The 26264-nt window shown below is 36.3% G+C and overlaps 1 protein-coding gene across 3 annotated transcripts in view; it reads left to right on the top strand.

Moving 5' to 3' along the window:
- The window catches only part of sano (serrano), a 122857-nt gene that overhangs the window by 32127 nt on the left and 64466 nt on the right, over nt 1-26264 (top strand). The window lies entirely within an intron of this gene.

Here is a 26264-nt window from a genome sequence, read left to right as displayed (position 1 = left end):
TAATAATATTAATTAGATATTTATTTTGCAAAAAGGTACAGCAATATTGATTTTTATAGTCGTAATAAATCTTGCGAAAACAGAATTGCAAATAAAATATGTCCACGATTAAAGCAACTGTAATAATTGACCACAGACACACTACATACTTCTCGAATATTTGTTCTTATAAAATTAATTTTATTGTGAGAGATTACATCATTTTTAAGAATTTAGCTCCATAAAATTGCTGGTTTTTTAATCCAAACAGGAGAGACAGCCTCATTTGTTAATCTTATCTTATCAAGATCAGCGAAGCGCAGACGTTCTACGCCGCAATGCTTGCAAGTAGGTGATGAAAGGGTGAAAAGCAAAAGAAATCTTTTTCCTACTTAGATCATTTGATGCGTAAATCGTTAAATCTGATCAGGCATGTAATGCTGATGTAATTGCGTTGGAAAGAGATTTACGTGCAGCATTTTTTGTCGCGTGAGATCATCTTCCTTTCTCCTTTCGCTTTAGCTCGTACTTGGCTTCCTTTTTTTCGTATTTTCCTCGCGAGGAATCCGTTGTTGCGCCGGCTACAATGCTGAACCGACAGTTAATAATTAGTATTTTTAGACAGCCGAAGGTAAAATGTTGCATTCATCAATAATTGCTGTCAGCAATCGATTGGACGTATATATATACGCCGATTAATCGATTCACCAAAAACAAACGTAAAAGTGACGTAAACGATGAATATCGATTGTAATTTATATCCTCGTGTTTTTGCAGTGCAAAGATTACGTGCACATAATATCATGCACGTATATATATATATATATATATATATATATATATATATATATATATATATATGCATGTTAATATATTTATATTAGCGTAAAATAATTTATTTCGTATTTTACTTTATCAATGAAGATGTAATATTATTATTTTTTATTGATTATGCAATCGGTGTTACAAAATATATTGCAGTGATATTTTTTCTTTCACAATTTTCGATTACCCGTCAAGAAGACGTATGTATTTGACCCTCGTGTCAAGTCAATATCTCCAGTAACGATTAGTATTTTTAAAGACCGCGGAATGAACATTTTTGCATGCAGTCAAATTATGCAGGCTCACTGTCGCTTTGCAAATATTTGATATATTCTATTTAATACTTTCACAATTTGGAGAACTTCGCGACTTTGGGTTTTGTGGAGTTTACGCTCAATATAATAGTTTGACAGTCAAAGTGTTAAACGATTAACAATGTAAAGTATTTCTTGTTTGTGAAGAAACATTTATTCGGCAAATAACCAATTATCGTGTACATAAAAAAGTACGAAATATCATTTTTCGCAAATCTGTTTATCCACATTATTCGCCAGCATTGCGATAGAAAAATGCTTAAAAAACGTAGAAAGATATACAAATGTATCTTTCTTGTAAAATGTTGCACTCTGATTTATTATAATGTCTGTATTTAACTTTCGTGTGCGAGAAAGCGGACAGAAAATTATATCCCGGTCCGTACATTTGCATCGCGTCGCTCGCATGAAAATTTGATTTACGAAATGTGTCATTTTACCGTAATTTCTGTCATTCAACGCGCAATAAGCATACGTATTATCTTTGCTGACACGCGCACTGCGTTAACAGAGAGTTTATTATTCAGATCAGTTTACCAATTGGTATATAATATATACATATTCTTTTCATTACGCTACTTGTCACGACTTTCGTGCAAAAATGCTGTCGCTTACCTCGTTATCTTGTCTTCCAGCTTCTGGTAGACAGTCCATCGCTAAGAAAATGCATCCGATCATTATATGCGGTCATGCATGTGTTTTCCCGTGTTTTTTCACGTTTACATATTCTTCTCGTTGCATTGAATTGCGTCGTCTAATACCCTTTTCCTGTTTGCTTTTATGGTCGACTGCGCCCGAGATAAGACACTAGTTGATGATCTACTATCTACAGTGTTGTCATATTTTTCTATTAACGCGTACCGTCTATTGCGAGCGTAACCACGAATGTATGAACGTATTGAAAATTTGATCAAACCTTTAATGCTGCTTTTAATCATTTGTATCTGATTTCTTTTCTTAGCTTTTGATTGCGAGGAAGAAATGAGTAGTCGTAAGTTTTACTAGACGATTTTTTTACGACATCAGTAAATCCCATCGTTAAACCCGCGCTCGCGAGAATTCTGGCTTACGTAATATCGCACTTTAAATGTAAAGCCCTGGAAAAAGCAGTTTGACGTGTTATGTCTATTAGATTCAGTATATTACCATTGTTTAAAACCGATAATCTTTGTATTTTTGTCTATCAATGCGGCATTCCGGTGGTTGGGTAACCAAGAGTTATTGCATTTGTAAAACTCGTTCACGCCTCGATCGCTCCTTAGGACTTGCCTCTCCCGTATTTATTTTTTCCGTCGCTATTATACGCTATTATTTTTTCCACGGCCGAAGAGGAAAGAAGGAAGTAGGTAATCCCGGTTCGTTGAATCTGGAACGAACGACTGCACTCGAAGCGCGCACGTGTACTCATAGCTTTTATGATTCTCGACTCGAAGACCCAGTTCGTGGCAACCGACGCGGGGCGACGGTCTGTCTGCATTGATGCATCGATACACCGTGATCTTCATAAGACTCATAAAAATACAAGCTGATTTTTATCTTGATTGTATTCTTTAACTGTTTTCATAACGATGTAATTTCGATTTAATCAAATTGATTAAATTTATGAAATGCAGAATTAGAGTATATTAACTTAAAACATTTTAGAAAACAAAATCTTTTTATATAAATTTGATATTATTAATGCAAAGTAATTTTTTATATGCAAAAAATATATTAGTTGACAACATAATATTAGTGAATTTAAAGTCAGTTTTCTAAAAAATATATAATTGTGTAAATTATTGATAGATATTTATTCAATGAATTTTTTGTTGCATTTACCATAGCTAGTCCAGAAAGAATTTTATTTTTTTAAATTATTTAAGTAACTAATTAATGTTTGGTACAAAATTTATATCAGTGTAAGAGGATTTTTTGTACGAAAGAGAGTAACATACATAGCGGTGTTGGAAAAAGTAAAATGCAGGAGAGACATCTTTATGGAGAGATATCTTTATGCAGCTTGCTAACGTGGAACGAATGAGTGGAGCAAAGTATCTTTTATGACTCGAGTTGAGCACAACCTCTATCTTGATTCGTGATCTTAATGTGTCAGTGAGGTACGCATGCTTATTCACCGTACTGGATTCGCGCATTACCAGTGATGGACTTAGCGATCATTCCACTGTTTTCACTGTCACGCTTAGAACTCCGCAAATATTTATTATAAATTCTTTTACTCGTTTGCTGCTATCATCTTGAGGAACATATACATTTTTCTTTCAATTAGTTACTTTTTGCTTTAACTTTAATTAACTTTACATAAATATGAATAAGAATTTGTATTCAGGTAAAGATATAATTACCAGAATAAATAAGTACGTAAGAATAATACATAATACATTTATCGCGTACCAACAAGCGTAAAGAAAATTATCGCAATTATGGCATCATCGTTACGAACAATGCAAGCGTATGTTGTCTGTGCAAAGTGGCTATTTCTACTTAAACGGTGAGAGCTGCGAGAAACAATTGCCTACTTAAACATATCCGCGTATTTCTAGATTGACCTAAAAAATGGAAATTAAGAAGGGTAATCCAAGGGGATCGATAGACTAATGAACGCCATTTATTTCGTTGAAGATGAAAAAGACGAGATAGAAATAGGTAGGCGTTCGTGAGGCTGCAGGCGCACATCTCCCTTTCTCTTTCTTTTCTTTCGTGGTTCTCGCTCGCACCCTTCCTTTGCTTTTTTTCTCTCTTTTTCTCTCTCACACATGCAGTGTCAAGTTCATCGTTCAATGTTCGTCCTACGTGTGCTAACGCACTCGGCTTCGCTTCCTCTTCGACCATAATTATGCCTCTTGCGCAAAAGCTTATACGGCGATGTTCGTGTCTTCGCGCAACTGCTTGACCGATGACGAGAGAGAGAGGGAGACCTTCGTAGCAGTCGATCGACAGCTTCGAGTCGCTTTTACTTGCATTTCTTCCGTTATATATACATGTATATAATAACGTGAATTCGTTGTTTGTAATTTATATATTGAAAAGTATATATGTGAAATAAAAGAAAGAATATGGAAAAAATACTTTTTTCTAAAAATTATACTCTTAACGCAATTTAATGTACTTAAATATATAAATTGGATTTAACAAAAATTTAAAGAAAAGTTTTATATCTGTCGCGTAATTTGTATGTAGCAAGTGTATGACGAGTATATGCATCGGAGAAGGAAGAGGAAGTACTGACATACGATTTGACAAAGTATTATCGATACGTGACGAGAAAGTTGATCCTTTATTACATTACATTTGTGTGGGACTGTCATTGCACGAAGCTCATTTTTCAAAGAAATATCGCTTTAACCAAATTATCACGAATGATTACTATCTAATTTTTATTTTACTTTGAATGAGAACTTGAATTGTAGAAATTATAAATTGCATGTAATAACTGTATTCGAAAAACGTGACGGTATTTCTATATTTGAATTTATACTTGGAGTTAATCCCATGAAATGTAATCGCGTCAAATTAGCCTTAATATGGCAAATGTGATATTTGTTTGCATAAATTTACGTCTTGAGTAGGCTAATTAAGAAGTAAAATTATAAGTTATAATTGAATTTATCTAGAAATGAGATAAGTTTTATTTTAGAAAGATATAACTATTTAACATAATTCTTGCAAACTGTAGATTTATGTTGTTTGTATACTAAATTTTTTATCTTTAAATAATTTATTTATTCGAAAGCACTTATTATAAAAGTAGATTTTATTAAATAATGAGTTATATTAAGAGTTTTTCAATTTATAATTGTGAGAGCAAGAATAACGAGAGCAGGCGTTTGCGATGATTTTTCTCTTCATCATTATGCTAAACGGATCCGTTGCTGACAGCGTTGTGCATAATATGATGAAATTAGAATTGCCAACCTCTTTAGTCGCGATGCATGCGAGAAAGTCCGCTACGGTTAGAGAAATTGTGACGCGAAAGGAATATGTCGATGAATGCAGACGATGACCGACAAACTATGCTTCACTGCACTCTACTTGCACGTATGCGTCGGTGAATAATGCAATAAGATGATAAGTGACATACTGTCATCTTAAAGCGGAGTATGAATTAAATGAGACGGTTAGCCTCTTTTTTATGCGTTTTTACATTCAGTTAATAAAATATATGAAATTAAAATTTTATTTTGTTAGTATTATTATTTATAATATGACATCTTTTATTGACGTCAATCGCGATAAGAAAACAATAACTACTGTTCATTATGGCATGAGAGGAGTATTATATATCAAAATATTATTTTAATATCTCAGTGGATAAAAGATATAGATGTGTATTACATTTGACAGCTCTGATGAAACAATCTATAATTCAAATCATAATTAAGCAAGCGCGTTTCGACAAACACAATGGCTTTTAGTAGCCGATGTTACGAAACATACTCTCAACACATTTCTCCTTTGTTCCATCTCGCGGCTATCTGCCTCTTCTGTCCTGCATCTGCGTATATTTCTCAATGTGCAAAGCGACGGTGCCCAACCCTCGATTCTTCCGCGTCGTATCATTCCTCTTTCGTTCCCCTTCGGCCGTTCCTCGTTTGTGTCGTCCTTTTTCTATTCATAGGCAGGTATATATACGGTCAGGGTGCTGGGCGCGCCTTTTCGGCCGCACCCTACTGTCATCGTCACCACGTTGTAAGGTAGTGATTGTCTGAGAAAGACCCGATTAGGCTGTCGCCTAATTGAATGAAAGCCATTCATGGCAGTTCGCTCTTCATAGCGGGATTAATTCCTGGAATGGTTTAATTCGTACATGTAGATTATAATTTTTATTCATCTTTTTTTTTTTTTATGCCTGGTTTTCAGTGTTGCGATCGATCATTCTACGAAAGGATAATCTATTCGCTTGGGTCTACCGAAGGATGTGATATCGTGTAGCGGACTGATTCTCCATTAACCCACTTGCATTCACGCACGAAATACAAAGCCAGATTTGAAATTCAGATTATATTTCTGATATCGTATCTCAGATCAAAAAGATTGCCGGAGAAAGAAAGCCGATAGAGAAATCCTTGTTTAGTGCGTCATTGGGTCAAATGGCTTGGATGTATCGGTCAATATCGTAGTGATTTCAAGATTGTCTATGATGGATTTCTACACAGTAACCGGCGGCGGTGTTCGACGAGTCAGCCGATTTACTGCGAAATGCCGGCACATTCAATCATCGCACCGAGAAAAGGCATAGCGAAATTGTTGAAAATTAATACTTTTGTTCGAAATTGAGAATAAAATTGCGGGGAGAACGCGTAACCTTTGCAAAATTGCAAAGTCAGGTGTTTAGTATCGTGTATCGATCCGTTATTACAGGCAACAATGAATCGACAATTTTCTCGATTCATAGCAGTCTAGGCCTAGGTCAGTTTTAGAATAGATTGAAAAAATCGTTTAACAGCAAATTAGGTAGTAGTGTCGCGCGAATGGGACAAAGAGATTCATATGTTCGTGAACCTAGCATATCATTTTCCAGCAGATCAAAAATAAAAGAGAGTTCTTGTCGCATGCAGTCGAGTTCTATAGTTCCTTATAGTTTTTAGTAATAGTTCTGGTGATTTTATCCAAAAAAACACCAATCGAAAAAATGATCTGCTAACTTCCCGTAGCAGATCATTTTCTAGCAGATCAAAAATAAAAGAGAGTTCTTGTCGCATGCAGTCGAGTTCTATAGTTCCTGATAGTTTTTAATGATAGTTCTGGTGATTTTATAAAAAAAAACACCGATCGAAAAAAATGATCTGCTACGGAAAGTTAGCAGATAAAAAATAGAGGACACTGAACATATATGTGATATGCTGGCCGTATATTGATAGTTCTGTTGATAATTAAAGAGTTTTCGTGTAGTTCTGAGCCAGTACATTGCTTTTCCAAAGAGTTCTGACGACTAAAATAATTAGAAAATTTTTTAACAATTATTTTACCCGAAAAACACGCATTTTTGTACATATATGTGATATGCTGGCCGCATATTGATAGTTCTGCTAAAAATTAGACAGTTCTCTTCTAGTTCTGGGCGAGTACATTGCTTTTCCAAAAAGTTCTGACGACTAAAATAATTAGAAAATTTTTTAAACAATTATTTTACCCGAAAAACACGCATTTTTGAGTATATGTGTGATATGCTGGCCGTATATTGATAGTTCTGTTAATAATTAAAGAGTTTTCGTGTAGTTCTGGGCAAGTACATTGCTTTTCCAAAGAGTTCTGACGACTAAAATAATTAGAAAATTTTTTAAACAATTAATTTACCCGAAAAACGCGCATTTTTGAGCATATGTGTGATATGCTGGCCGCATATTGATAGTTCTGCTAAAAATTAGACAGTTCTCTTTTAGTTCTGAGCGAGTACATTGTTTTTCCAAAGAGTTCTGACGACTAAAATAATTAGAAAATTTTTTAAACAATTAATTTACCCGAAAAACACGCATTTTTGAGCATATGTGTGATATGCTGGCCGTATATTGATAGTTCTGTTAATAATTAAAGAGTTTTCGTGTAGTTCTGGGCGAGTACATTGCTTTTTCAAAGAGTTCTGACGACTAAAATAATTAGAAAATTTTTTAAACAATTATTTTACCCGAAAAACACGCATTTTTGAGTATATGTGTGATATGCTGGCCGCATATTGATAGTTCTGCTAAAAATTAGACAGAGTTCTCTTCTAGTTCTGAGCGAGTACATTGCTTTTCCAAAGAGTTCTGACGACTAAAATAATTAGAAAATTTTTTAAACAATTAATTTACCCGAAAAACACGCATTTTTGAGCATATGTGTGATATGCTGGCCGTATATTGATAGTTCTGTTAATAATTAAAGAGTTTTCGTGTAGTTCTGGGCGAGTACATTGCTTTTTCAAAGAGTTCTGACGACTAAAATAATTAGAAAATTTTTCGGGTAAAATAATTGTTTAAAAAATTTTCTAATTATTTTAGTCGTCAGAACTCTTTGGAAAAGCAATGTACTTGCCCAGAACTACACGAAAACTCTTTAATTATTAACAGAACTATCAATATACGGCCAGCATATCACACATATGCTCAAAAATGCGCGTTTTTCGGGTAAATTAATTGTTTAAAAAATTTTCTAATTATTTTAGTCGTCAGAACTCTTTGGAAAAGCAATGTACTCGCCCAGAACTACACGAAAACTCTTTAATTATTAACAGAACTATCAATATACGGCCAGCATATCACACATATACTAAAAAATGCGTGTTTTTCGGGTAAAATAATTGTTTAAAAAATTTTCTAATTATTTTAGTCGTCAGAACTTTTTGGAAAAGCAATGTACTCGCCCAGAACTAGAAGAGAACTGTCTAATTTTTAGCAGAACTATCAATATGCGGCCAGCATATCACACATATGCTCAAAAATGCGCGTTTTTCGGGTAAATAATTTGTTTAAAAAATTTTCTAATTATTTTAGTCGTCAGAACTCTTTGGAAAAGCAATGTACTTGCCCAGAACTACACGAAAACTCTTTAATTATTAACAGAACTATCAATATACGGCCAGCATATCACACATATACTCAAAAATGCGTGTTTTTCGGGTAAAATAATTGTTTAAAAAATTTTCTAATTATTTTAGTCGTCAGAACTCTTTGAAAAAGCAATGTACTCGCCCAGAACTACACGAAAACTCTTTAATTATTAACAGAACTATCAATATACGGCCAGCATATCACACATATGCTCAAAAATGCGCGTTTTTCGGGTAAATTAATTGTTTAAAAAATTTTTTAATTATTTTAGTCGTCAGAACTCTTTGGAAAAGCAATGTACTTGCCCAGAACTACACGAAAACTCTTTAATTATTAACAGAACTATTAATATACGGCCAGCATATCACACATATACTCAAAAATGCGTGTTTTTCGGGTAAAATAATTGTTTAAAAAATTTTCTAATTATTTTAGTCGTCAGAACTCTTTGGAAAAGCAATGTACTTGCCCAGAACTACACGAAAACTTTTTAATTATTAACAGAACTATTAATATACGGCCAGCATATCACACATATACTCAAAAATGCGTGTTTTTCGGGTAAAATAATTGTTTAAAAAATTTTCTAATTATTTTAGTCGTCAGAACTCTTTGGAAAAGCAATGTACTTGCCCAGAACTACACGAAAACTCTTTAATTATTAACAGAACTATCAATATACGGCCAGCATATCACACATATGCTCAAAAATGCGCGTTTTTCGGGTAAATTAATTGTTTAAAAAATTTTCTAATTATTTTAGTCGTCAGAACTCTTTGGAAAAGCAATGTACTTGCTCAGAACTACACGAAAACTCTTTAATTATTAACAGAACTATCAATATACGGCCAGCATATCACACATATACTCAAAAATGCGTGTTTTTCGGGTAAAATAATTGTTTAAAAAATTTTCTAATTATTTTAGTCGTCAGAACTTTTTGGAAAAGCAATGTACTTGCCCAGAACTACACGAAAACTCTTTAATTATTAACAGAACTATCAATATACGGCCAGCATATCACATATATGTTCAGTGTCCTCTATTTTTTATCTGCTAACTTTCCGTAGCAGATCATTTTTTTCGATCGGTGTTTTTTTTTATAAAATCACCAGAACTATCATTAAAAACTATCAGGAACTATAGAACTCGACTGCATGCGACAAGAACTCTCTTTTATTTTTGATCTGCTAGAAAATGATCTGCTACGGGAAGTTAGCAGATCATTTTTTCGATTGGTGTTTTTTTGGATAAAATCACCAGAACTATTACTAAAAACTATAAGGAACTATAGAACTCGACTGCATGCGACAAGAACTCTCTTTTATTTTTGATCTGCTGGAAAATGATATGCTAGGTTCACGAACATGAGATTCATCAGCGTTATTAAATACAAGCGCCGATGCGAGAGAATTCTTAATATGTGAGAATGAAGCGATTAAAAATGTTTATTGTAATTGGTACGGCGCGACTAAACGACCAGTTCTTTGCGTTCGCCACTAAGCGTGCATTTCACGGCTGCGACTTTAGTACGGCTGCCGCCTCCACCTCGGCGAGAGTCAACTCGCGCGGTTTCGATGTTCCGCGCGTTAAATCGGTAAGCTACTCGACCGATTACGAGTCGTTTATTGCATCGCCATTCGATTAACATATTTAATTTATCGGCTGGTTTATACGCCGCGCGCACGCGTGTGCCTGCGTATAGTTTAGACCTTTATTGCCGCCGAGATATGCTAATGCGAAAAGATAGTACTCCGGCTTTAGGGCCGATCGGCGGTTTACTTGCGGAGATAGAAAAATTGGGGGCGCATTCTACTGTGATTCAAACGTGTCAATAGTTTTTTTCAAACTTGAGCTCAGTTGTTTTTTATTTTTACAATTAATCTTGTGATTGTGTCAATTTTGCACGGTTTTTAGCGAATTAAGATATAATGTCAGCCTTTCAGAATAATATTTAATATTCTTACTCTAACATTGAGAAAATATTTCTTACTATCCAGATTTTTGATCATGTAATGATGCGTTCCACGGTGTCAAATAAGAAAAATGAAAAAGACACAATAAAAGTCTTTTTCAGAGCATTGATATATTTGAATCCGACGCTGACAATTGAAATATTGAACAGATCTGTCTTCTTATCTTTCTCGTTATAGTTCTATTTGACGTGCACAGTTATTTTTGTAACGCCGCAATCGTGGTCTATCGACAACAATGACGAAAGAACGCTACGCCGCAGTGCAACCGGTAACATTTGAGACGGAAGATTTAGCTCGAGGAATTTCATCTTGTTAACTCTCTTCGGAATTATTGCCACACGCATGCACGCATTAAATTAGCGCTATTTAAACGTGCATGAGCGATCTCGAACGGTACTCGCGTGATACGCGAGTGTAAATATTTCATGATGCAAGCTCGGTGTAACGCGCGAATCTAAATTCGAACGGCTAGGCTACGCGACGTTTTATTATGATTAATGATTGTTTTTTCTAACAATTCTCTTTTGAATATTTAACATCGGGACAATATAAACTCTCGGGACTTTGAGAAATTGATGATTGACTTGCGATTTTATCGCCGATATGTGGACTCACTGAATTACGTGTGTTTGAAGCTCGTTAAATTAATTATCTCAGTATCTCATACAATAACTCATAAACGTCCAATAATATGATTTATTGAGTGAAATTACTTATAAGCAATACTCGTAACTTATAAAAACGTTCACCCGTCTCACCGCTCGCAGCTCGCAGCTCATCGCTTATCGCTCGCCGGCGACGTGCATGCGGTTTAACAGAGCGGCGAGGAGGAAGGCTGCTCGGTGCCTATGATGCTGGTGGCAATTCCGCCATGGCAATTACCAGCGTGTCGAGTCGCACTATCGGCGGATACGTCGTGGCGGACCTCGCCGACTCGTAAACAGCGGGACGATAGTCCCGCCGCGGATAGTCGCCCGATTTCGTCGGACGATAAGAATCCTTTAAAGGGCGCGTGAGAGGGAAAGATCGAGGTGATACCGCGGCGCAATCTTTAGTGCCGCTGTAGAAAACGTCATAACTCGTATCCGTGGGCTCGCGCGGCGGGTGAGCACAGGCGCGAAGTTACGACTGCGCGGCTCGGCAAGGATAACACGGGAATATATCCGCGGCGATAATTGCGAGTTCGTTGCCTGGCCCCGCGCTTGCACCGTACCGCGCGTCGTGGCAAATGAAAGCGAGCGCGAGTGCATTCGTACCCTTTTTCCTCCTTCACGCGGATTTTCTTCTCTTTCTCTGCTTAGCCTTTGTCCGATTAGTCGGTTCGTCTCTCCGAAGGTTATATTCCTGCGAAACAAGTTGAGTAATAACGATTGAATTACCCACCCGATTTGTAGAACCTATCAAACTCGCTGATTCGCGAGCCAAGGAACGAATTTGCACGAAAACTATTGCAATTTAAACTTTCATCATTTGAGTACGGCAGGATAGTTTCAAACATTTCACTTTGCACACGTACGGTGGTGAATAATCTATAAACAATACCCGCTACTTTTGCGATAAAAACTAAAATTATTCAAAGATTTAATGCCACAAAAGTAGATTACATCGCCAAATATTGTCAGTTTAATTCTGAAGGAAACTTATTACTGATACATTTGGATTTATTCCCTCTTTAACTAGTCGCGTACAAGATTATTCTTTACAATCACGATTGGCAGATGTATACAAATGAGAAGAGAAATCTTGCGCTCGCAATTGTATTCAGACTGCGTTTGCTCCAAGGTTTGCAATAAAGAATCGACATTGCGTAGGTAGCGACTGCAGGCCTTTTAGCGATTTTGCAATGAAATTCGCAACGATAGACAATTGGGCAACACTAGTAGCACGTTGTCTCTTTTCCGATTTTATAAGGCCCGCGGTTATGTAGCGGTAACGATAATGACGACCGTTGATTTTAACAGAGAGGTATTCTTGCGAAAAAAAATGACGCGTAAAAATTACCGTGAGAAACCGTAATTACTGCCATTTCGTAGAAACCGTTCGGTAAAGGCTGCTAACTATGGTGTAACACGAGTGATGCGTTTCATTTGAAAACTCGCCGTCTCTTTCAACTTCCTTTTCCGTCTTGCTATCCTTTCCGATCGATTGTCAGCGGTGCGATCATTATTGAAACGCCGCGCCGTGGATTATTCCTCACAATAATGCTTCACGGCCAATTATAAAATGCGCCGTTGGATACTGATATACTGCAAATTAACCGACTCCACGTTGCCGCTTAATCAGCATATTTATTGCTGCCACGCAATGAGAATCGTACGCGAGCGCAGATGCGATACGATGCAACCTCAATATTACAAATAGTACCCCAACCTCATTCGAGATGCCTTTAATCCTCTCGAGGGGGGGCAGAATGACTTGGATATCGGATCGTATAATGGGAAATCACCGGTGGCGAGTAATTCGGTTATAAGTCATGTTGCTCCACTCTCCTGTTTCTTATAAACGTATGCGTAATACAGCGCCTACGGAATTCAAACCTCTTCGTTTCTTCAATGCAATCGTGACTTTTTGATTGCCAAGCTCGATATCTTTTCGTTTCCTTAATTTACACTCAGAATACTGAAAAACGAGCGTATTTGGCACGCGATGTGACATTCCTTTTCTCATAATGTAAACTTTGACACATGTTTTCGATTCTTAAAAAAAGAAAGTGCAAAGATAATTATTTATTGATTTATTTATTGAGATCGATTGTGTCCTTTTTCGTTACAGAGCGCTAATTATAAATAGGGTATATCTGATGATTCGATATTTACGCGATTATCTCGACGCATCATCTCCTTATTTTTAACGCCCAAGGTTAATCGTGATCAGTGTTAATTTACGGCGCGCCTCGCACACGTAATTGGTAGACGCATAAATTGTCCCGCGATAAAGATTTTCGCGAGGAACTGCAGATAAGATCACCGCATGAGACGGAGAGGGCATTAACACCTCGTAGAGGGAGTTTGATCTTTTTCTTTTTCTTTTATTTTTAAGGGCCAATACTAATTGCGAGCGGCATTAATTTACAACGTAGGTGTCACGGTTCGTGAGATGTATATTCCAATAAATCGTTTCACAATGCGGAGCGGAGTATACCGCGCTCGCTAGTCTAGCTTGATTTTTTATTCGCTGCGGCATAGCTCGTGATATTAATTGTGAGGGTTGTTGATTTATATAAGTAACCATAAGTCCCGCTGCGGGATGAAATACGCTGCGGATAAGCGTATGCAAGATTATAAGATGTGGACGTGAAAACAAAGATCGCGGAGCTAGCATAGCTCTGTATTTTTATCGCGTTCTAATTTTACAAGTACATTCACGTTTAATAACAGCTGTAAATTGGCAACTTACCAAGTACATATATATAGCTTAGCGTAGATTTAAAGTTCACAGTTTCTTGTTGCCGATCCAACTATGTGGCTAGAAATGTAGTTTTTCAAACTTTGCAAATTAACACTTTTTTGCATAACACTATCTATGTGAATTCAGATGATAAAATTGAGAAATAGAAAATAAATACGATAAATAAGATAAGCTATCGAAGACTGTTGATAAAACTAAATTATCAAAAAACATCTCCTGTATCCTGTGCTGTGCATTAGTGATCCTCAATCGGACACTCGACTATTGTATTTTTCTCAATTACTACACATATAGCCTGCAGCTTTATGCAAAAGCAAATATAGATAATACAAACGATTTCATACGTCGCTACTTAGACATTATCGTCTTTGCCGTAAAAATCCTTTGGTTCGAGGCAGGAATACGTTAGTGGGGTGGAGATTGAGAAACTCTGGGCAAGGAGTCCATCGGACTCGATACCGATTATCCGAGTAGAAAATGTAATGGAACGAGTGAAGCTTGCGTTTCATGCATCGTTGGTTTCGCATCTAGCGAGGGAGGCACCGTAAAGTAAAAGCCATCGATACAGTGCAATACCAACGCGATTAAGTAACTGAAACCGTATCGATGTATGCACGTATGCTATTATGTGGGTATATATTGTGCGCTCGCCACGTTGGATAATATGCTGATAACATGGCCGATTCGCTGAACACTCGATCTAGATTCCATGAGACAGCCTAGTTTCCGAGAAAATTGGACGTAACAATTGCTCGTGTTTGCTTTTTCCTACACATATTTACAACAATTTCTCCCGTCCTTATTCACAAAAAACTTTCACACTTGTGCGCTTTTCTCGATTGCCTATATTTTAGAGAACCAGTAATTTTCATATATAAAATTACCTATATTAATCTACTTAATGAAATTCAATGATGTAAAATCTTCAAATTTGAATTGAGAATTAGCTTTGTAAATTTATATTTTTAATTTATAAATGATATGTTTTACGCACGTGATGTTTCTTTTTATTTTGATATGTGCATCACGAACGATATCATGGCAGTGCAATTGCGTCTGACAAGTTATACAACTCCGTGAGAGACGGTCATCTGACATGAAGAGTGCTTTCGAACCAGCGTGGCGTGGCTTAAAATTATTACGTCGCCTTGCGTGAACGAACATAAACACGACGTTTATGTTTAACGATCCTACTCTGAATAATTGTCTTAATTGCTTTTCTTTTCCTTTTCAAGAACTGAAGAAATTCAAACAGAGAGAGAGAAAGAGAGAGAGAGAGAGAAAGAGAGAGAGAGGGGGGATAGAGAGCCGATATTATCGGTGAATTAAATCGTTAAATGTTTTTTGTCGAGTTATTGATGTTCAATTAACACCACTTTAGCTTTTTTTTATGGTTAAACTTAATTGTTTCATTTGAATAACTATTTGCTGTTTTGCCTCTTCAAGAAAACAAATCCTTAACTACATGTATAATGACGTATTATTTGAGGCCCGCAAATATATTTTTAGAATAAAAAACCTTCACACTTATCCGACAAACAATCAGTTAAAGTTATTATAGCGTTATAGAGAGTAGCTCGTTACTTCACAATAGATTATGAAAAATTGCCGACCCTCTTTAAATACAAGGATAAAGCAGAAGCTATTTTAAAGTTGCTATAAAAAAATTTACATATAATCACAGATATTTATTCACCGTCATCGATCAGAACGTGAGACAGCATAAAAAGATAAAGTTACAGGGATATATATATACATATAATATTAACATTTAATTTTTATACATTTAATTTCAAATATTAAATTTTTTTAAGAAAATATTTTTAAGAATTTTTTAATATATTTTATTATGTAGATTAAATAACTAAATCTGAAAAAAAAGAAATTTAGTTATCGAAGTTAATTTATATATTCTCTGTCTGTTTATATTATCACAAATTATTTAACATTGGGTAATAACATCTGATTGTATCTTAAAGTAATATTTAAAAATGAGAAAATTGTTCGGCGAATTTGTAATATTATTCGTGCGATCGGTGTAACCTTCATCCATGGCCTTCTTTTAAATTTGACAAGGTTACTACCGAGCGTGACTTTCGATAACGAACGAATCTGTAGGCGTGCTTGATCCATCGCATCATATTCATATTAATCCGTAAAAGGAGACACAATATACAAATATATTAAATGTAATTCCTTTTACCGTAAAAGTTGCATCCGGATCATTGACTCGCTTTTCTTCCCGGGCCTTTTCTTGCGCGCGAAACGAAATAGTAGACGGGCGTGGACTACGAGCGTTGAAAATTGCGGTTGACCTGTGTGCCAGATCTTTTTTTCTCGCGACACGCGCTTCTCCAGGGCCAGCCGGTCAGCCGACTGACTGTTCCCGTCGACTGTACCGGCGGCCATGCATCGCCGATGAGAATATGACCCCAGCACGTATAGCTCGGGCCTCGAAGTAAACTACATAGGCGTTGCGCGCGTCTCTCTCAACTTTGCTAGGTGAGTCGGTGGTCGTGCGAGTCGGTGTCGTCGGCGCGGTGCTTCGTGTGGCGTAGGTGATGGCGGTACCTTGCCTTGGTAATGGTGGGAGTACCGCAAGGGTCAATCCACGGTCCACCATTATATTCTCTCGACGAAGTCGTGGCACACGGGGGCTTCAGAGCGGGTTCACAGGCACGACGACGACGACGGCGACGACGACATTCGAACACTTAATGGCTAGAATTTGTCTGGTCGGCAGGTACACTGACAGTCAGTCGGTAGAATTAGTGATTCGTGTTGGCTTAGTTAGAGAACGAGATAGGAAAGACTATGGGGATAACAAGTGAAGTAATGCTGGTGCATAATCAGAAATATAGAGCAATCTCGCGAAAAGTGCAACCAAGCGATATAAACAATTTTCACATGATGTTATGCAAATGCGAATCAAAATTTATCAAGTTTAAAAAATAGATTGTTTACATAGCTAGCTGTTAACATGTAAAATTGCATTTAATACAGTTTTTCAGACTTTTAATTTCGCATAACGTGAATAAAATGTTTAATCCTTAATTATTTTAAACATCTAGATATGTTTACTTTTATAAATTTTTCGATATCTTGTTCATTTTGTCTTATGAACTTAACGTCTTGTTGGCTGTAATGTTAATCTATATTCCTTATCTATCTACAGTTAAGTTTTTAATTATTTAATCAGTGAGATTACAGAATAATCGATAGAGAAGCGTGTGTGTTAGTATCGAACGGACTGTCGTCTTTTAATGCAACTTTGACCTTTAAGAGGGGGTGGAATGTATCGTTTACAAAAATCGCTACGAAGAAATAACTCTATCGTAATTAAACCATTGACGTTGGAGGTACCGTAAAGGTCAATCCATGGTTGAACATCATATTCTTCAGTTAGGAAGCATAGCTTTAAGAGCGGGTTCGTATAACCGCAATACAGCATTTGCAATACGCCTAATGGTCAGAATTTGTTTGAATGGCAGGTAATATTGACAGGTTTAAACTCGGTTAAGTGGAGAATATATCAGCTATAGAATTCGCAATTTTCAAAGGTTCGCCAGCAATTCAGTCAGGTTACCGATTAACGTATCGATTGTTAGACGATCGAGGCTATTTTTTTCTCGCCATCCAGTCAACCGTAATGATCTCTTCAAAGTTCAATTTGAAGTCTAAATAACGAGATAGAGACCTACTTTCTCTCGGTTCTCTTTTTTGTCGTTGTCTCTAAGCGTTACAAAGCAAAGACATAATAATGCAGAAGTAGCGATATTTTGTTTTATTAACACACTTTTACAAGAAGGTTTTTTATAGAAAAATTCAAGATTTTATTCTATTAAAAGTTTACGCGAGCAATTTCAGGACATTAATTCATACAAGTGGCGTAGTGTAAAATGATAGTATTTTAAAGTATTGTTGTGCGTTTTATGTTTGCATGGAAAGTGTGAGATAATCAAACCTCAACAACTGAAATTGGTTCGATTAATCAAGTCGAATTATTAATCAAGTATGCAGAGAACGAATTAAGAAATAACAAGAAGTTTAGAAAAGATGTTAAGGGAAGAGAATCCGCATGAAATGGTCAAGCAGCGGTCGCTTTGGAGCTTGTCATTTTCAGTTTCATCAAACATTAATCGGTTGTCGCCGATTGTTGCAAGATATTAACTGACTCTGACCGTTTTTTCCGACAAATCGATTTGTCTTTGAAACCTATTGCATCCGATAGAAGACGGGAACGAATCGCGTTGTCGCAAATGTCGAATCATTAATTTGAGAAACTCCGCGTTATACATTTGAAAAATTCGGGAATTTAAGATATCAAAATATGTAGAGTTTATATTTTTATTTGTATATCATGTGTTATTTATTTATACATTTTTGATATTTATAGTACAATTAATTAATCAATTATTGTCTCCGATTTTTTCTGTCAGATTAATCTGATTTGAAAGAAACTGGGAAGAGAATCAAAATTAACAATATAATGAGATTATTTTATTAATAGAATAATTTCAGCAATTTAATTTAACTCCATCCATTTCTCTTCGTCGATCAATATAATCAAATTGTAGTATTGTGCTATAAACGGACCAATCAATAGTCATGGAGGAAATGTCAAATGCAAGGATTCCGTGACAAATTTCATTTGCGGCTTTGAATCAGTGGGCGATTCTTCCGTCTGTTGGCAATCAGGAAAAGACGAGTTCTCGAGTGAGGTACGTACGTCTGTTGACCGAACGGCACAATCGGCGTGCCGGTTGTGTGCAATGCCTTTTTCGGCGAACTGTGAATGTAGCCTGAGGTCTGGCATTCCCCTTTCCTCGTCGTCGTTGGCCGGTTCGTCCGGGGTCACCGACGAGAGGTCACGTCGCTCGCATGGCATCAGTGACTTTTTTATTTTTGCCTCCTACCTGCTTCTTCTTCCTTCTCTGGTCTTTCTTCTTCTCGATAACTGCACAGGCACGTGCGCGAGTGTCTTGTTTAAAGAAAGAACTTGATGTCGCAATTGCACAGACTTCAAATTTTCGCAAATATAATATAAACTGTATTATCAATTTCGAATATAAAAAAACATACGTTAAAACTAATTACAAAAATTAGGGCGCTAAAAATTTTAATTTTAATTTTATTTTTTATATATTTTAATTTTTTTTATTCTCTAGATGACACATTTTTACCTGCACATTTAAATTTAAATCTTATATAAATTGTTTTTGTACCTTATATGTTAATTTTTTGTATTAATGTTTCTCTAATTAGAAGCTAAATAAAGATAAAAAGATTCAAAGATAAACTATGCGGAAATACGAAGTTGCAGCATTCACGGATAGAGATATGTTTGAATAAAATTGTCAAGATTCCGCCTGTATCTTGGAAAAGATAAATTTATTTCGTGACTATCAAGTCTTGCTGTATCTTATTTATCGTACGAATCACGTAAATCATGTGGATTTATATATGTGACGCGAATGCATCGTTTAACGAATAAAGTGCACGAATCTCCATCGTTGAAGCACGGCGTGCCAAATAATGTAATAATTATACTTCAAAGAACTCTATGCTCTCCAATATTATATGAGTAATTTTGTGATTTTCTACTCTGCCCCAATATTTTTGACAAAAACTTGATAATATTGATGAAGAAGAAAAAAATATTATCGTGAAGCAATTAAAAAAATCTTGTATTCCAATTCCACATAGATCGTGTATCTTACAGAAATCATTTCAGATTGATCGATTTTTAGATATGACTAAATTTCTTATTGCAAGGAACATTTTCAACATTCACTAGTATTCAAAGCTAGTATCCTTAGAAAACCGATGAAGAAATATTCGCAACGGTGAGCCGCGCTATTACAGTGAATAGGTGAACGACAGACACACGGTGGATTACCACATACCCGCTCTGTACGCTACTGACGCGAAAGGATAAACATTCTCAATTAGCGATTTATTTGAATTCTCGATGCACACGCCTCTCATCCGGGTCTCTCGATATATACGTGTCGATTCGATATACTCGCGCCTGCGAACGGAGTTTTCTCTTCCTCTCTTCATCTTTTCTTTGCATTTTGCCCACCTTATCTCTCACGCCTCTTCTCTCCTCTTCACTCTCTCGCTTTTTTCTTCCTTTTTTCTTCTCTATCTCTCACTCTCTTTCTCTATCTCATCGCTCCCCGTCGTTCCCCGTTCGCTCATCCGCGAGATGATGCGGATCCTTGCAGGAGCGCGCGGTATGCCAGTCGCTGCAGGCGCGATTACCTACGACGTGGATTGTCAAAACCTCGGGGAGGCACCCAGCGAGGAGCAGTACCGTTAAGCAGGCGTTCGCCTATCGAATATTCGACCTACGACCTGGTGACGCTCTCGCGGCGACTGGCCGCGCAGCACCGCGCCGCACCGCGCCGATCAGCATGAACGCGGAAATACGCGTACGCGTGTTGCATCGAGCTGAGCCTTGGGTGACCCTACGAAGTAGTACGTTTGTCCTTATGTTGAGACGACTTCCAGGACGTTTGCCCGTTAGAAATGTGCTCGCGCGCTTTTGAGCGGACCGTGATACGCACGCGAGCTACCTTTTTACCGTCGTTTATTGATACACGGCACTGGTCGATGACCCATCTCTCCCGTCATGCAGCGTGCGTGTGTACACTTCTCTCTTTCTCTCTCTCTCTCTCTCTCTCTCTCTCTCTCTCTCTCTCTCTCTCGTGATAGCCGATGCTGATGCTCTGATGGATAGTGAATCGTTATGTAACATCCATTTTGTGTGAGATAAAATTAATCGGGTAATTGTGAGGGAAGTAAACAATATCGCGATATCTTTTGACGATATATTCAACCGTCATAATTTACTGATTTTATAATATAATTAGCGTAGATATTTTTCTGTTCTTTATTCAATATTTGCAAAACTGCATTTCTTATACGATATTCGTAAAATAAAATTTACATACTATCAAGTTTTAATGCAAATGAAACGAATATGATAAATCGATCAAGCGAAGTGATAAGAAATCTTCATCGCTTTCATTGACTGTTGATGGAATCACGAGGCGTATCACATTTGAATAAAAATGGAACAAATGTTAAAAAAAATATTACCGCTACGCTTGGACGATGATTTGATGTACTACTTCGGTATGATAAACTTGACCTGGTATTCCAAATGCCACAAACTTTCGAACTTTAGTTTCACGCAACCAGTTTTGAAAACCTAAATAAGTTGGTCAATAATATGAGTTACTATTACTTTAATTTTAACATATCGGGCATAAGTGAAACGTATACGAAATATGTGCAATATATTAAAATGTATTAAACTAGGAACGTGTTTCATAATGATTAGAAATAGAATATTTCATCTTTTGATAAAAGATGTATTCTCGTCACGGTATAAAAAAAAAAATACGTCAAAGCATATGCAATAAACACGCAGTCTGTAGCATGCAAACAGTGTTCATTGACATTTAACTTTCGAAATTGAACAGAACGGCGGCGAGCGGCGCGAAATGTGGCCTCTCGTTCTATGGCAAAATACCATCAGACAGATAGAGCTAACATTTAAATGCCAGTACTACTTTGTAAGGCACAAAGTAAGACGCGACTGCACTGAGATGCACTTGCGGACAAATTTTTTGTAATGTATTTTGTCAGGAGATTGTCAAATTTCTCAAACATACATACAGAATTGTCATAAGTGTGATAAACATTAGAAAGCAATACTCATCTTCCTCTTAAAAATAAATATATATAAAAAAATAGAAAACTATATCTTGTAAAACTAGATTAACTTTAAATTAATTCTTTAGAAAATATATTGTTTTGAAGGAATATCGTTTTAACATTTATTTTCGCAGAAAAGAATGATAATATCCAAACACGGAAATTGAGAAATATTTCTAAAGAGGCATAAATAATTTGAAATACAATAATATTTTTTATTTATAATTTCTTTAATCACATTATATTTGTACAAAGACTCGCGTATTTTAATCTCTTGTTTTGTTTTGCGGTTATTTCATCATGGCAAGACGTGCTTACGAGCGTGTATCAAAATATCGCGATATTTCTGATGAGCGTGCATATAAATAATTTCATAATTCATGTCGGAATAAATATTACAAGTTGCTCCTCGATCTTCTTCGCGATATTTTTATATGAAATTACTACACACATGCCTCGTGAAGAATTTATCGTCGAGAACTGTGAGAAGTGTCACGCGATGCATTTTCGATCTAAACGTAATTCCGGTATCTTAATAACAAGTTGCATATATCTCAAAAAAAGTTGCGTACTGTTAACTCATACCTACATAATCAAAGTCTGTATCACTATCATTATACATCTTAAATTGTGACATATTTCATTAGTGTCACAATCATATTATTGGCTAATTTAAAGAAAATTTGTTTGTTCAATTATGATAAAAACGTACTTTTTACGTATTAATTTATAACAGTTAACATTTCTCGCACACCAATTACCGCGCTTCCGGTTCTTAATGTCTTCTCTATCATTGTTTATGTGAGGCATAATATAAATATCGTTGAACTAATCGTATAATGAATCAATTAATGTGAAATATATAATATTAAATATTTCTTAATAGTTAATGAAGGATAAAGAGAAACTCTCTATGGCAGGATCCCAGGCGGGATCTTAATCCGTCGATGCGTAATGGGATATAATGCGAAATTAGCCGTTCACTATGTACAGTTACGCATTACGCTAACAAGACTTACTTCCGATTATAGTGAGGGTTCCCATTGTTCGACCGAGCCAGTAGTGTACTCCTTAGTAGTCTCAGACTCCGGCTATTCCGGTGGTATCCATTTATCTATCTATTCAGCCGTTCCATATAACGCGCGATAGATTCAACCGACACAATGGCTCGAAGGGCCACCGCGATTCTGACACTGCGATTCATTTTTTATCACTTAATGCATTCACGACGCTTCCGACTGCAGCTTGATAAACGCGATTAGTTTGTTCGTAACGATGAGTCGTTTTTAATTGACGAAAAATTATCCAGAGAATCAGTCATAAACATTTGCTGGAATTTTTCGTGATTATCCAGATTGAGGCTAGGATGTAATTGTGTGTGATTCTGATACAATCCTGAAGCTGTAACTTTTAACACTACACTAGATCAGCAATCTCATGCCATTGTACTTCTGACGTAGTTGCGAGATAAAAGTATCTATGTGCATTATCTAGCAGACACTATTTCCGTCCGCGATGCATTTGCATTTAGCGCAGTTACAATTCGGTTTAGTGCAATTAGTGGGGTTAAACGGTCGATACGCAATCTTGAATGCAATTTACAGCGGAAGACTCGTGAATTAAGGTTTGCGGCGAGAAAGATGAGGTTGAAGCGGTTTATCCGAGGAAGGAAAGAGAACGTTGAAGGAAGCGGGAGGTACAGGAGGAGCGTAAACGTTTTATATCCAAAGAATCCATAATATTCGAAGAGCATAAATAATTTTTGTGATTTATTATACTTTCATAATTACTGGTAAATAAATCTCGAAACCAATAAACAAATAGAAATATTAATAATAAATTTTGTGAATCATGTAAGGATAAAAATGGGAATACAAATGTTTACAATTGGCGAGAGAGGTGCCACTCAAAACAACAGATGCTCGACGAATTAACCGGGATGTAACTAAGAACTCGCGTCGTAAAATAAATCAGAAATTAATGTACGCTCCACTGTACTTATAGGCAATGAGTAGCGTGCCGCTCTGACGCCTGTCATACGTGAAGTCAAAGACATGTTGATTCGTAATACTTAGAAGGAAGCTCGGACTACATCACTAACGCTCTAGCATGTGCGTCCGCGTGAGTCGATGAAGAGGCCTCTCTAGGAAAAAGCCTGTTTGTCTGGCGGAGGTTACAACAGATACTAACGGTAGCTTCGACGAGGTTTAGTATGCGCGATCTGCCTCGACAGGAAACAGAATCCCTCCCATTACCGAGAGGAGTTGCGACGGCAAAGCTGTGAGCGTAGCGCAAGCGGCTACTGGCATTGTTTTGCGATGGGTCTCTCTTATCGTTGCAGAATGCCCTTTGTTGACGCTGCCGGCGGAGAAGGTGGTACCCTTCGACACCTTAAAAGGTCACCGTGACGACGAGCGTTTCAGCTTCAACGTCGATGCGGCTCTGTTATACGTGTCTCTTTCCCCTTTCACCTTCTCTGTCTCTCCTCTGCATCGTCTCCGCATACGTTTGATGTACGGTTACTCGGCTGCGAAGCAGCATTTTTAGTGGTATTTTTTTTATTCTACTCTTCACACACATATGCTAATTTTTCATATAAATAACGAAATTATCGTTGATTAAATTGCTGGAATTTGTCGCCTTCAAATAATTCGAATTTTCTAAACTAGAAAGTGTACCTGAATTCAGGTTCGAAGTGTTAAAACACTCTATTTAAAGCACATATACGTCGACATTTAAAGCGACATATGTGTCGCGTATAGTAATTATCGCTAAGCAACGTTCGCAAATGTATCACGGATATTACGAGAAACTGTACCGCTACGTCAAATGACATTATGCTACTCTTTGCTTCTTCACGTACGCTTCTTTTTGATCCTTCCGGTAATATGCGGTAATAGCCTCGTGGTATTGCGCTACCGTATATTTGTGACTTCACTTATTACTCGCACGCACGATCGTATCTCGACGAGAGCTCCTTCATATGGCGTCTGTCTGTTAAATCACCGAGGTCCGAATATTGTCCGCGTATTTATTTTGATCAATGTATGCTTGATCAGTCTTGTTAATTGCATTCTGAATTGTTAAGCAACAAGATCATTATTGGCGAGAGTAACGGGATATGTCGGTAACCTTGTGTAAAAGAGATTGTTCGTTGGAAGGTCGCATCTATATATAAGCCGGCATTGCTGCTTTCGAACAATGACTTTTGATCATTACTATTTATAAGACATCATCTCAAGTAAGAATGTGCTATTGTTAATTTTGCCTTATATTTTCTTTACATCGTTTTAGTTCCTTATTGATTATATACTAAAATTCTCATGACATTTTTCAATCATAAGAAGAGGAAAATACGTAAAGAAAAGTGTTGTCGAAATTGTGGTCAAAATTAATATACAAAAATTACAAATAATACGTTTGACGCGTATTATTTGTAATTTTTGTATACTAATTTATAATAATTAATGATATCTGCCAATAATTTTCCAATAATCGCTTGTTTAGTTTTTATTGACTTCTATATCTATGATTGTAAAAAAGAATCGCGTTTATACGATAAGAATTATTATCTACTGTGTTTAAACATTTTTCTATTCATGTCGTTATCATATTAGAGTGCTCGTGGTCTCAAGGGTCCAAATTATCTGACGATCTTCACGCCGACGGCGCCACGCCAGTCGTCTACGGAAAAAATATACTAATTGTAGGTCGGCGCTCATGCGTAGATTCCCGGAACGATGCGAAGTAGTATCTTTCCACCTAATTAAATTACTCACCGTAAAATTAGCGAGCGAAACCAGCATATTAGGGGACGAATAAGAAAATGTGAAATTTTCAAAGAGAAGGAGATTAAAAGAGCGACACGGTTTTTTCCTTTGAATCATCATATAAATAGTCGAATTAACATTCGTTTCGCCGGCGATTTAACAAGTAAATCACGTTAATGATCAGTAAGCGGTAACAAATTTTGCCAGGAGGATTTTTTAATAATTCCGTAATTGCTCCAAGCTTGCTCGTAAATATGCCCACGCATACACTCGTATCCGTTATTTTTTTTTTTTTTTACATTTGCCATATACGTAAAGCAAGGAAACGTGATAAACGATAGCAATCAACTGTTTCTAATATGTTAACTCTTTTTTATAATGAATGCAAATCTTTAGCGAATTTTTGCTCAATTAATATTAGTAATCATTTGACATAAGTTATTTTTATTAGCTTTTCTGATTTTTATCGAGAAATTAAAATAATATAATATCTATGACTTCACAAGAGAGGAATATTGTCTTGTACTCATATATTATAACAGTATTATGCTACAACAGCTTCGTTTTATCGTAATATTATAATGGACTTAATAAATTTGTATAGATATATACAATACGTTTAAAGAGAACGTAACGTATATATTTATATGATATTGTCATATTATTTTATTACGTCATACTATTTAATTGTATTATTTGAATGATACAAGCTAATAATTAAGTTAGCAATCAACT

Source organism: Linepithema humile, chromosome 4 (genome assembly GCF_040581485.1).
Source record: "Linepithema humile isolate Giens D197 chromosome 4, Lhum_UNIL_v1.0, whole genome shotgun sequence".
NCBI classification, from domain to species: Eukaryota; Metazoa; Arthropoda; class Insecta; order Hymenoptera; family Formicidae; genus Linepithema; species Linepithema humile.
This window is presented reverse-complemented; position numbering and strand designations above follow the sequence as displayed.